Here is a 14,135-nt window from a genome sequence, read left to right as displayed (position 1 = left end):
CTTTTCGGCTTGGAATCTTTTTCCTCTACATCTTTTTCTATCTACCCTTTCATCCCCAGAAAGAGATTCCAGTCCTCAAAGGGAGCTTAATGGATATCCTCCAGCCACATTCTCAGTTATCGGCTTACCCTTTCATTCTGTCTCCTCCCACCTCCTTCTGGAACTACTGGGTTTTGTTAAAGAACCTCTCAAAAACTCAAACTTATGGTGAACAGGAAGGCAACACAGAACCACCTCTGGATTTTGTGGGGTCCCATCTAAGCAAGATACCCCCAGTGGGACTACCCCCTCCTTGATTCTCTACCAACTACCCATTCCTTTGCTCTCCCTCCTACCCCAATATGTAGAACTGCCTGGAATGGATGACACAACCCTTGTCACTGCTTGCAGGCTCAGAGAGGATAGGCAAACAGGCAGAAATAGCAAGCAGAAGGGCCAGAAGGGTGGAGGTTGGGGACAAAAACAAGATTAGTTGGCTCTGCCTCACTGGCTAGCAGCTTGCTCTGGCTCCCCCTACTGTCAACCTCCCTGAATTCCACCCTACCAGTCCTAATGAGCACCACACTTCATGTTATGTACTACTTTACTTCAGCCATGGAACCTCTCCAACTGTAACCAGGGTTGGGCAGCTTTAGGTGACGAAGAATGGCTACGGAGGACCAGTAATCTTCCCCTACACCCCTCCCCATTTCCATGTTTAATTACTTATTTAGAATATTTATATACTGCCCTTTGCACAAACAACAGGTCTGCTTACAACGACATCAAATAGATAAAGATGATGATGGTTATTATTTTCATTTCTATTCCACTTTACATTATTAAGGGGGAAAAAATCTCAAAGTGGTTTACAACACATTAAAACATCAAATAAAATAACGTAAAATACATACAATGCCTAAAATAGCACAATCCCGTAAAATAGCACAATAGACCCCCCGCTGACAAACCACTAATCATGGATTGGCTGTGCTGCCTGGTGGTTGGCCTTGAGCACTTTTTTTGTGTAGCAGGATTTGAACCAGGGTCTCCTCTACAATACAGTGACTGCACGTTAGCACTGACCCCCTGTTGGTGGAGGTGAGAACAGCAGGGAAATATTAGCATTGCCTGCTTAGATTCCTGATAGGCTGGGATGATTCATGTGACAGTTTCCTCCCACTTTGGGTTGGCATAACTGGATGCTTCCATTGGCTGTTGAGTGCATGTTTTTTCTTTTTTTGCTGTGATGACTTGTCTTGCCACACCTCACTTCACCACCATGGGAGTCTTGCCAGAATCAGAATCCCAAGCTTCACAATCAACATTCCTCAAATTCAACCGCACAAGTATTGCCAACATCAAGCTAAGGACTTTTGAATGGCAGCTTGCTGAGCCAAATCAACTGACTGAGCCTTTTGATGAAAGTGAGCTACTTGCTTGTGTGTGCAACATTGTGGTGGTCAGGTGAAAGTGCAAGGGCATAAAAACGAGAATATCAAAACCCTGTGGTTAACCAGCATTTGTACTAAGCAATGCTTTGAAGGGCTGGAGTACTGCAGAGGAGCTTGATTAGAAATGCTGATTAAGGTGATGATGATTGCTTTGCTGCAGGTGAAACAGTGCCCTCGATATGAACAATGCAGGCAGGTAAGCCTGGACATCAAAGGAAGGAACAAGGAATGAGGTGGTGGAGACAGAACTTTCCCCACAACACATAGCTCACATTACTGAAGTTAACTGGGAAAAGAGCAGTAGAGGACAGCAAAATGGCAGAGCTGGAGGCCTCCATGGTGCAGGAAGCAAGAGATGGGTAGCAGAAGCAGGATCTTTTAGAGAGGCCAGCAAAAATGGCCTCTCAAAACATGCTGGTGGGCAGAGAAACTGTGCTGACCATTTCCACTGAATTTCTCCAGGGGCAGGAAAAAATCCACCAAAAAATGGGGAAGTCAGGGATTTTTTGTGACAGGACTCCTTAGTATGGAGTACTGGAACTTTTGGGCTGGCACCCACAATACTTCTATAAATATATGAGAACCGGCACTTCATTTTTAACAAAAAAGTGAAATTATTCAACTTGAGTTGCCCTTCAAATTCACATTGTTTCAATGCATTGCTTATTCCCCTGCCTATTGCTTCTTGGTACAATTTTCCTCCTCCTCCTCCTCCTCCTCCTCCTCCTTCCTCACTTCCCTTGACCTTAGTTGCCATCCACTCTGTAACATCATCAACCAAATCACATGGGTTGTCACAGTCAGTACAGCAGCAAAACAAAAAAAATTCCTTTCGCATGCACACGAAAGCTCATACCAAGAACTGACTTAGTTGGTCTTTAAGGTGCTACTGGAAGGAATTTTTTTTGTTTTGACTATGGCAGACCAACACGGCTACCTATCTGTAACTAGTACAGCAGCAGTGAAGGAAGATGAGGTTGAGTATAATGAAGGAAAAGAACCATAAAGGGAAATAGCAATGGGGGAACAAAGGCAGCCCAAAGACAACATCAGTGGTGCCAAAAAATGGAAGGCAGTTTTTGACAGTCGGGAAAAGAAACACTAAACAAGGTAAATCTTTTCAGTCTTATGTCCTTGATAAAACTGAAGAACAGCAGAGAACAAGCCCAAGGCCAGTAAAATGGAATCTATTAATTGCAACCATTGTGGAAAAGCCCATAGCCTTCGCATCTCATACGTAGCACCCTCCAGCCTGCGGAAAAAACCATTAAAAGATCTCTCTTAAGGTCATGTTCTGTTATACACTTCACACCAATCATGGCATTAACAAGACCTCATAAAAAGGGAACAATTATTGAGTGAAATGTCACCAAGTAAAACCGCCCTGACTCAGCTGACTTCATTCTGATGCTGTGGGGCAGTTAACAGTGATAGAGCAGCCCCCTTCAGGCCTTCAAAAAGAATTCATGGAGCTCAAACTGAGCAGGAGGTGAACACACCAGGCACGCCCCCAACTGTCCCATGTTGATCAGTCACAGTCCACAGGAGAGTGATCAGCCAAACAAGGAGAGATCAGACATTGCTGATTGTCCAGGCAGAGGAGCAAGGCAAAGGTTAGCCCCTTGGAGGGAGATGAAGGTCTGGGTTCAGCACCACAGATAGCTCTCCAAGAGCTGAGGCCAACAAAGACCTGGCTGAGTTTTATAGCAGCGCAAGGGAGTCGTTCATTGGAGGCCCCACCCAGTGAGTCAATAGCCTCCTGACTATTTAAAGGGCCCCTCCTCTTAGCTCCTTTTGGGGTAATGGACTTTCCAGCTGTGGGATTGCTTGATCCTCTGAGGAGTCTGTAGACTAACCATCAACATCTGCTAGCAGTGTTTCCTTCAGTCTCAGGGAAGGGGAGGCAGGCTCCAGGGATAACAGTCCCAAACAGGAAAGACCCGGGGGTGGGTCCTCCTCCCCCTCCTCCCCCTCCTTCTCAGAACTGCGGTTACCAGAGGAGAGGTGGTCCACAGCCATGACAGAAGGAGGCTCCTAAGGGCACACAACTGAAGGCCTTCTTGCTCAATGCTGGGGGCAGAGTGGGTACAACTAGTGCCTGTGAGAACATGGGGTAGAGGCTGGCAAGTTCATCCCTCCCTAGTTTGAGCACCTCTGATTTTTTTGAATACCAGAACCAGTAAGGGTGAGCTTTAGGCAATCATTCTTTTGCACACAGTATCTTGAGATCTTATGGGGTCTCCCATTCAGTCCTATTAGGCTTGCCAACAAGGCCTCTCTGCTCTCTGAACCATGAGGATCAGGTTAAAAGCTACTGGTGTCTTTGGAGCCAGAAACTCTGTTTATCAGAGACTGAAATCCTCCTCCTAACACATTTTCTGAGTGGGTGAGCTTGAGATTAGAAAGCCAGCTGGACAAGAACTGCAAAACAATTAGAGGGTGTTTCCTCTGTCACCAGTGCATCAGCTATCCATGGGACAAGGGACGATAGTGACACAAAAATTGTGTACAATTAGGGGGTATTGAGGCGGTTCCAGTGAAGGATAGGAGGGGCTGGAAGCTGCAAGCCTCTGCTTCTCTGGGGCAGTGATGTGATCTGGAAAATCTAAGGATGTTGCCATGCTACATCTGGGATGTTCTAAAAGATCAGATTAAGTGCAGAGCTGAAACAGGAATGAAGTGGCGCTTCCTGAACATTTTCACCCATGGCAAAACAAGCCCTGCGACTCAGCATTTTGTTTTGTTTTTGCATTGCACCACAACTTGAGGGTGGAAACTGCTTCAAAGGAGGCAGGTGGCCAGGATGAAAGGGTAAAGTGCTGCAGTTGCTACGGCAACTAGGCTTAACCAAGAACATAAGCTGAAACAGATCCATGACGGACAACCAGTGGCTTGTCCACACCAGAACAAAATGTGGATCTACACTGGCTTGTCCCCCATCGATGTAGGAGAGAAACTCTTCCCATCTCACAGTTGTCCTGGATCTTTCCCCGTTTAAATGTGTCCCTGTCAGAGACCAGACTGAGGATTACAGCTCTGATGAGGAATGGTGGAAACCTCCCCCTCTTCCTGCTGCTAACCAGGATCCTGCAGCTGCCCAGGAACAGTGGATCAGTACAGTGGTACCTCTGGTTGCAGATTTAATTCGTTTCAGGGTAACTAGAGGTGCCGCTTCTGCGCATGTGTGCAGCACGATAGAGTGCTTCTGTGCACGCATGCAGAACACTTCTGTACATGCGCACGGCGTGCAGAGTGCCTCTGCGCATGCGTGGACGGCGAAACCCGGAAATAAACACTTCTGGGTTGCCGCAGTCGTAACCCGAAGATTCCGTAACCTGGAGGTTACGCAACACGAGGTACCACTATATAGATTTAGAGACTTGGTTTGCAGAGGGACATGGTTCGGAAAACCACAGCTGGGCAGAGCTGAGTGGGGAACACCTAGGAGAAGGAGAACAGGAAGAGAGAGAGATAACTGACTCCCCTTCGCTGGAAAGTGTCCAGCCTCTCTCTCCAAGGGCAAGGGGAGCTGATAAGGTTGCTACGCAGAAGGCTCAGTGGTTGTGAGATCAGGTTGCAAGAAGGGGAAGTGACAGGGAGGACTCGGGGGGGGGGGAAGTAGGAGGAAAACTTAATTGGGAGCATCTTCACTCCGAGAATGGCTGCTTTGTTCTTTTTCTCTGATCAGTAAACACTCTTAACTGGTAAGGAACTCTAATTGCTTTGTTCTGCTGATGCACGGCCAAAGGGGGGGGGGAGAGGAAGCCGTTTCCCTGATGCCTCACAGTCCCCCCCTCTAGGTTTGAATGTATTTTTATGTCCCTAAATACCTCAGTTGTGGACCAATAGACAGTGGTATTTTGAAGTACTTGTCTGACAGCATCCCTCTCTACAAATGTCACTTCACTTACTTTAAATCAGGGGTCAGCAAACTTTTTCAGCAGGGGGCTTTTTCAGCAAACTTTTTCAGCAGCACTGTCCCTCAGACCTTGTTGGGGACTGGACTATATTTTTTGGGGGGAAATGAATGAATTCCTATGCCCCACAAATAACCCAGAGATGCATTTTAAATAAAAGGACATATCCTACTCATGTAAAAACACGCTGACACGGACTGTCTGTGGGCCGGATTTAGAAGGTGATTGGGCTGGATCCGGCCCCTGGGCCTTAGTTTGCCTACCCATGCTTTAAATGCTATTCCCTCCCTTTGTATGGTAATGGGGATTATTACACATTGTGCTCTTTTGCTTGAGTCCTCCTTGTAGGCTTCCCACAGGTATCTAGTTGGCCACTGTGAGAACAGGATGCTGTTGGGTTATTGGCCTGATCCAGAAGAACAATTCTTAACTCCTTATGAACGTCACTCCAAAATGTGTTAAGCCAGCTCTGCTGTCCTGCTCCATTGGCACTGCTGCCCATAGGAAGCTACCTCATACTGAGTCAGACCACTGGCTCAACCAGCTCAGTATTTTCTCCTCAGTTACTCACAGTGGTTCTCCACAGTTTCCAACAGGAATCTGGACTGGCCTACCTGCTACGGAGCCTTTACACCTGCAGTTGACTGCCTGACTACCAGCTGAACTGTTACACCTTGCCCTCTACCTAGGAAAAAGTGTCATTAGCAATACTATAATTCCAGTAGTGCACCCAGAGCTCATCCAGAGCAAATTATGTGCTTAATGGTTGGGTTCAACCCAGGAATCTCCGGATGAATGGCTGCCACTTGGCACACATACACTGCAATTTTCTTTTCTCATGGCATGAGCACAGTCCAGCACAACCACTAACATACATGTTTGTTTTAGAACTTAGCTGCAAGTCAGTTTGTATTTGTTTTTGCAAAGGAAAGCTACACGCGAATAAACGTTACCCCACTCTTTCCCCCTTTCTATTCATTAACCTGCCCTTAAGCTGCAAAAAGCATCAACGTTGCAAGTTAATACCTTCTGTTTGAGATGGCTTGAGAAGTTGTTTTGATTACTTAGGAAGGCTCACCAGGGCAAAGCTCTGCTACTTCTTGTCTGCCGTGGTTCTGAAGGCATTAAGTCCACAACAAGACAAGCTATAACTATTAGAACTGAAGAACAACTGAAGCGAGTGAGCTGGCTCTTTTGAACAGGGATGGGGAACCTGTGGCCTTCCAGATGTTGCTGGCTGGGGCTCATGGGATCTGGAGTCCAACAACATCTGGAAAGCCACAGTTTTCCCACCCCATGTTCAAGGGTTTGAAGGCAAACAGGTGATAGACAACTAAGGGTCCATCCACACTTCCATTTGCCTCACAGCTGTACCCGGGGAAAACCATGGTTTAGCATAGAATCAGAGCAATCAGCAATCAGGTTTTGTGTGGATTGTTGTTTGTTCCGATTTAGCACTGAAGAGCAGGTTTTCTGGAGTGAAGCATCTGAGCAAAGTCAAAACTGCTTGGACTTGTGCCTAGAAAGCACTGGACAAGTTGAAAACCTCTCAGACCTGCACTTTCTAGGCATGGGGCAGCTGGAAATATGGACAATCCCTCAGTCATACTCAGAGGAGATCCATTAAAATCAATGGAGTTAAGTTCATTGCTTTTGGTGGATTTACTGTTGAGTATTACTAACAGTGCTTGTGACAGCATTTTTGTTTCCCTCGTTTATCTAGAAAATCAATTATCAGAAAATCTATGTTAGTGCTGAACTAAAAATTCCTGATTCAGCAGGAAACCATGGGCAATGAGCTTTAGGAAGATAATTCTTCCAAAAAATTACACACCTCTTTTCCTGGACTCTGTTATTTAGCAAAGCAGTAATTAACGTTAATCTCTCATCAAGTCAGAAAACAAGAGTCTGAGAAGGGCTTGTGTGTCATAAATTCCACATCTCCTTTTAAGCATGTAGAAAGATAAGAAATACTGCTTTTTATTCTTTGCGGAAGGAACAGAAGAGGAGTATTTGTGTTATTCCTTGCTTAAGTTACAATGATTGCCATTGTGTTGAAGCGGCGATGCTCAAAAACGTAACACACAAGGGTAATAAAAGTGAGATTGAAAAATCTTCAGATGTGGTTGATGGAAGTCCAAAACACTGAATAAGATGAGAAAATATGTTGTATGTTTTTTTTTTGGAAATTTCATGTAAATAATAAAACTATTTTTTTCAAAAAGGATAATAAAAGTGCTCTAAAATGAAGTGGAAGTGGGGAGGAGGAGAGAAATTGTGATGAAACAAAGAAAGACTTCTTAGGGCATTGCCACAATTTCTGAGTGGGATTCAGTCATATACAGTGGTACCTCGGGGTACATACACTTCAGGTTACAGACTCTGATAACCCAGAAATAGTGCTTCAGGTTAAGAACAGTTTCATTTTTTTTAATAATAATATTTATTAGGTTTTCTCAAGAAAAAAAGACCACAAAGATAACAAAAAGTAAACATCAAAGACAAAAAAAGAAAAATTACAACAATCAAAAATCAAAAATTCCACACAAAAAACAAAAGAATAAGAAAAATAAAAAATAAAAAATCTCTCCTTTCAAATTATCAGCATTCTTTTACTTATTTTCCTGACTTCCTCTCACCTCCCTCCTTGTATTCCATTTTAAAATTAATTCAGCAAATTCATACCACTTGTCTTACCCTTATTTATCTTATCCTCAAATCTTTAAAGTTCTTAGATTTAAACCATTACTAAAGCCAATTACTTCCTTTCCAGCATCTCTTAATATTTCATTAGAATTACACTAATTCCATAAATAAAGATTTATTACAAAAACATTTCTCATTTTAAGTTTCTCCAGCGTCCCTTTTCCTGGTTCCGGATAATATCAGTCCTTAAGTCTTTAACCCTTGTCAATCCGGTGTTCTAATATCTGAGGCCCTCAAGTCACTTCCAAGCCCCCTCTGCGAGTTTTCTTGTTTCTGTTTGTAGTTACATAAATCCTTGTTCCCTGTTGTATTCTTTCGCATTTTCTTCTCTTTCTCTTTGGGGAGCCAGTCTCTGGAGGACTCTATGTAGTAAAATTCTTCATCTCCTTTTATCCAATTGTCCCATTCCCCAGTGTTGCGCTCCCCAATGTTTAGTTTGTAATCCAAAGGGTAGTCATTCCAAAGATAATCTTCCACTTGTTTCACACCCAAGATAATAACTCTCTTAGGTCCACAATTTAACCAGTGTCCTACGAATTCCATCTCCCAATGTTGCAGCTTCTGATCCTGTAAAACTTGGAGACTCTGTGTCTTATGAGATACATTCATAACCTCATGCACTTGCCCTAAGTCAATATCCTGGGTAGATTGTTGTGCAGTTTCTGTAACTGTACGTTCCATTGGCACCTCCTTGTTAACTGCAGCTAAAATGTATGCCGTCTCTTGATTCATAAGAGACACTTTCTCATCCATCTGTTGCAGCACATCATATATTTTGTCCAGGGCAGATAAAACTTCCTCTCTCATCATTCTGTCAAGGTCAGAAAGCTGGTCCCACGGTCTGATTTTCTCAGCTGCTATGTTCTCTTTGTAAAATAAAACAAAAGCACTGGTAGATCTCCTCTAGGAGGGGTAGTTACTTTTTAGCCTCCATTTTTACAGTGTATCCAGCAAGGGAAAATAAAAGTTACTTTTGATTTTCAGATATTTTGTTTCCTTTCAATCTAAAGCAAACAGGCAGAAGGCAGCATAGGACTTATTTTCCTTCCAACTCTATCTGTCAGTTTTCTTATATTCCTGTTATAGGCACCACTGACAATTTCTTTCCTTTCATTCTGTCCCCAGGTTAGGAACAGTGAAGACTTATTTTCTTAAATTACTCTCTGCAGGATTTGCAAAGTCACGATTTGTTTTGCCCCTATCCTCCTGCTGTCTGGGGGGGGGGGGATTTGGTAGTTAAAAGAGCAGGAAATTCCAGGCTGTCAATTTACGGCTTTTAGCTTATAAAGTCTTTGCTTTGATCTTTCTACAAAGAACAGAAGGCGGACTTCCTATTTTTACACCTTCCCGTCTCGGCTCTAATTCAAAGGTATAATTTTGATCTACAAGTTTCAATTGTCCTACTCACGGGTTGTTGTTTGAAATCCGAATTAGCATAGGAAAAAGGACAGCGCTCTCCGACTTTGGCTGTGCAGCTTCACTCCACAGAAGTAGTGATTGGGAACTTCCGGAGGCGGCGCGAACGGTAATGGCTGCCCTTTCCTAACCGGGAGAGGGAAGCTACGCTGGAAAAGGGTCGTCCGCTACGGCGAAGCGGAGACCCATTCTGGAAAACCGCAGGCAGCGGAAGCCTGCGGTCTCGGGACCCGGCGGGCGCCAGGAGCTACCCCCGAAACGTTGAGGGAACCCCGTAAGGGGCTCCGGATCGCAGAGGGGGTAGCGGCGCTGTGGGTCTATGCGCATTCAGCGGAGCGAAGCCGCGCTGCCGTTGCCGGTGAGCGCCGACCTTTCTTCCTTCAACACAAGATTCTAAAACGCAACAACCCGTGAGTAATTGAGGACCTTATTAAATTTCGGGACTAAAAATATTGAAAATAAGCTGAAAGCGGAGAGACGAGGAAAAGGAAGTCCGTCCTCCGCAGCCATTGACTTTTAAAGCAAAGAGCAGGAGGAGTGGAGGCATAGAGAGAACTTTTGACAGCTCAGATTGAGCACCCGCAGAAATTACTTTTCCCTTTAAAGACTGTAAGCAATTGATTTTTGGACTTTTATTAGGACTTATATACTCCTTTCTTTGTGGATTACAATTCTGTTTAAGAAGCCCAGGTGTCAGAACTGCCTGAGCAGTAGAACTGTCAGACTGCAAATTTGGATACATTCTATTTAAACTTTGAGACAGTCTGAGGGAGTTCAGAATGGTTACGTTCTTGCATTTTGGAACTCCAGTAAGCACAACTTGAAATATTGTGGCAAACTTAAAACCAACTCTGCTAAAACTACTTTTGTGAAGATCCCTAAGTATTGGTTCAGATTTCGTATGTGGAATGGACTCTTCTTCCTAGGACATTTTATGCTCCCCCTAGAGGATTGAGGATTTACAACAAAAACATTGTTTTACTTTCTATTTCCCGGCCCTCTGTTTGATTGCTACCACCTGGGCCGTAGCTTTCCCATGGGAATAACTCAGCTTGACCTTGACTGCTAGATAACTTTGGAATGAGTGGCGCAAAAAGAAAGGGATTAAGAACCAGACAAACAACTCTGACAACCGTAACTGCAGCCTCACAAGCACGCAGATCATCTGTGCCCACTTTGCCCTCGGAGGAAAAAGTTACCTCCCTGTCACAGGCAGGGGAGGAAGAAACTGTGGATTTACAACTAGAAGAGATGGCCTCAGGAGGATCTGGTTCTGTATTAGAGAGAATTCTTGAGAAATTGGAGTCTTTGGAGAGGAAAGTTGATCAACAAACTGCGAAAATTGACCTTAATACAGAAACTTTAAACAAATTATCTGGGCAAGTTGCACAGAATGCACAAGCAATCGGACAACTGAAGGAGGCTGCAGGTGAAAATCAGAAACTGGCCGAAGAGACCAGCCAAAGAGTGGGAGAGTTGGAAAAAGAAGTAAGGCCGCTCAGTAAGCAGGTTGGGGAACACCAGACCTATCTCTCCATGTTGGAACTTCGGAACAGGGAGATTAATTTAAGGATAAGATCGATACCAGAAGTGGAAGAAGGTAATCTAGCTGAGTTTCTGACCAAAGAATTCGCCAAGTTCTGGGGTCTAGAGGAGGAAGACTTTAAAATTGTGTCAGCCTTCAGACTTGGAAGACTTACAAAGAGAGAAAGGCCCAGAGACTGTTTGATTACGTTGAGATCAAAGGAGGAAAGGGACAAGATTTTGGGCCTGCACTACGGAAGCTCCTTGAACATTTCGGACAAAAGAATTGAGATTTTTAAGGACATTCCTAAACAGCTGTTGGATCTTAGATCTGAATATTTGGACTTAGTAAAACTGCTGAGAAGTAACTCAATCATCTTTAGGTGGGACTTTCCCCAAGGACTATCTTTTACCTTTAGAGGGAAGAAGATTAAAATTAGAACTTTGGAAGATAGGGATAAGTTTTTGACTGCCTACGGAGAGGACCTTCATAAAGGACTTGAACTACCCTCAGGGCCTGAACCACCACAGGTGCCTGTACCTCAGAACCCTGAAGACCCACAGAACAAAATACCATCCCAAGGAAACTAAACAGATCTATCCAGGATGTCTCTGCAACTTTTAAGTTGGAATATAAATGGCTGTAACAGTCCGGAAAAAAGGAAGAAAATCTTTCACATATTAAAAAAGGAGCAACTAGACATTACTTGTTTACAAGAAACACATGTGACTAGGCTCCACAGAAAAATATTGGTAAATAAAAGGTTAGGCCAAGAATTTATATCTTCGGACTCAGTTAAGAAGAGAGGAGTGGTGATATATGCAAAGGAGAGCCTCTCACCAAAATTTTTATTTAAAGATGAACATGGAAGAATTTTGGCAATTGAAATACAGCACCAAGGAGAGAAAATTTTGATATTAGGAATCTACGCTCCAAATGAAGGGAAATCAGAATTCTACAAGAAGTTGCATGAGATTATGCTGGATTATCTGGACTATGATAACATCATTATGATGGGAGATATGAATGGGATCGTTTCTACAAACATGGATAGGTCACAAAGCCAAAAGGTTACTAAAGAAGGCAGACTACCAAAGACCTTTTTTGAAATGACAGACAACATGGACTGGATTGATATATGGAGGACAAAGAACCCCTTAGGGAAAGAAGGAACATTTTTCTCTGAAGCCCAACTGACTTGGACAAGAATTGACCAAATATGGATTTCTAGAGGTCTGGCTCCTAAGGTGAAGAAAGTGGAAATCTGCCCAAAGACCTGCTCCGATCATAACGCGTTGAAAATGGACATGACATTATTACCAACCGGCTCCTTTAGATGGAAGATGAATGACAACTTGTTTAGAGATCAGGAGATTATCAAGAAGGCCGAAAAAACAATAAAGGACTATTTTGAGATAAATTTGAACACTGCTGTGGAAAAAAGAACAATCTGGGACGCAAGCAAAGCTGTGATGAGAGGGTTCTTGATACAACAGAACGCCATAAAGAAAAGACTACAAAATGAGAAAAAGGACAAGATTTTGGGGAAAATTAAAGAGTTAGAGAAGAAACTAAGAGTAAACCCGAAGTCACAGCCGATTTTGAGAGAAATTAAACTTCATCAGGCACAATATTCCAAACTGATAAATCAGGAAATAGAATGGAAGATTAAATCAATGAAACAAAAAACATTTGAATCGGCTAATAAATGTGGGAAACTGCTGGCTTGGCAGTTGAAGAAGAGACAAAAGCTGAACATAGTAACAAATTTGGAAATAGAAGGAAGGAATATTCAGAACCCGGTGGAAATTAGAAAATGTTTCCAGAAATATTTTAAGAAATTATACACTCAAGGGCCACAAAAGGAGGAAGAGATTGCAAAATTTTTGGAGAAAAATGGACTTAAAAAACTATCACAAGAAAATAGATCACTCCTGAATAGTAAAATAACACGACTAGAGATAGAACAGGCCATTCAGAATATGAAGTTGGGCAAGTCTCCAGGGCCAGATGGCTTGACCTCCAAGTACTATAAGACATTAAGTGACTATTTGATTCAACCACTGATGGAGGTCAGCAATGAAATTATGGAGGGAAAGAAGGCGCCTGAATCGTGGAAGGAAGCTTTCATCACATTGATACCAAAATCAGAAACTGAAAAGACACAACTTAAGAACTACCGTCCCATTTCCCTTTTAAATGTGGATTACAAAATATTTGCTGACGTTTTGGCAGGAAGACTCAAAAGAGTTTTAAATGAGATAATTCATAAAGACCAGGCAGGCTTTCTCCCAGGAAGACATTTATTTGCTAATACAAGGAACATTATTGACATTTTGGAACTTTTGCAAACAAATATTAACACTAAAGCAGTTCTAATTTTTATAGACGCGGAGAAGGCCTTCGATAACATTTCTTGGAAATTTATGAAGGGGAATTTAAAAGAAATGGGAGTGGGGCGGGGTTTTGAAAATGGGATTGACGCGATTTATTCAGAACAAAAGGCAAAACTGATAGTCAACAATGTGGTTACAGAAGAGTTTAAGATTGAAAAAGGGACACGACAAGGCTGCCCGATTTCCCCCTTGCTGTTTATTTCTGTCCTGGAGGTGCTCTTGAACTTGATTAGAGGGGACCGGTTGGTGCAAGGGATTCAGATCGGAGTGAAACAATATAAACTCAAAGCTTTTGCAGATGACCTTGTTTTGACACTGCAAGAGCCAGAATCTAGTACAAAAAGAGTGTTACAATTGATTCAGGATTTTGGTCAGGTAGCGGGCTTTAAACTAAACAAACAGAAAACTAAGGTGTTGGGAAAAAACTTGACAGATGCAGAGTCAGAACGGTTTCAGAGAGAAACAGAACTAACTGTGGTTAAAAAAGTAAAGTACCTAGGGGTAAACATAACAGCAAAAAATCTGAGTCTATTTAAGGATAATTATGAAAAATGTTGGTCTGAAATTAAGAGAGACTTGGACAGTTGGTCAAAATTGAAGCTTTCTTTGTTAGGCCGAATTGCTGCTATTAAGATGAATGTATTGCCTAAGATGTTGTTTTTGTTTCAAACATTGCAAATTGTGGATAAGACGGAGTGCTTCAGGAAGTGGCAGAGAGATATTTCTAAATTTGTCTGGCAGG

This window comes from Podarcis gaigeae (assembly GCF_964106915.1).
Source record: "Podarcis gaigeae genome assembly, chromosome: 13".
Taxonomy (NCBI): Eukaryota; Metazoa; Chordata; class Lepidosauria; order Squamata; family Lacertidae; genus Podarcis; species Podarcis gaigeae.
The sequence above is the reverse complement of the archived record's forward strand: the minus strand, read 5'-3'. Positions refer to the sequence as shown.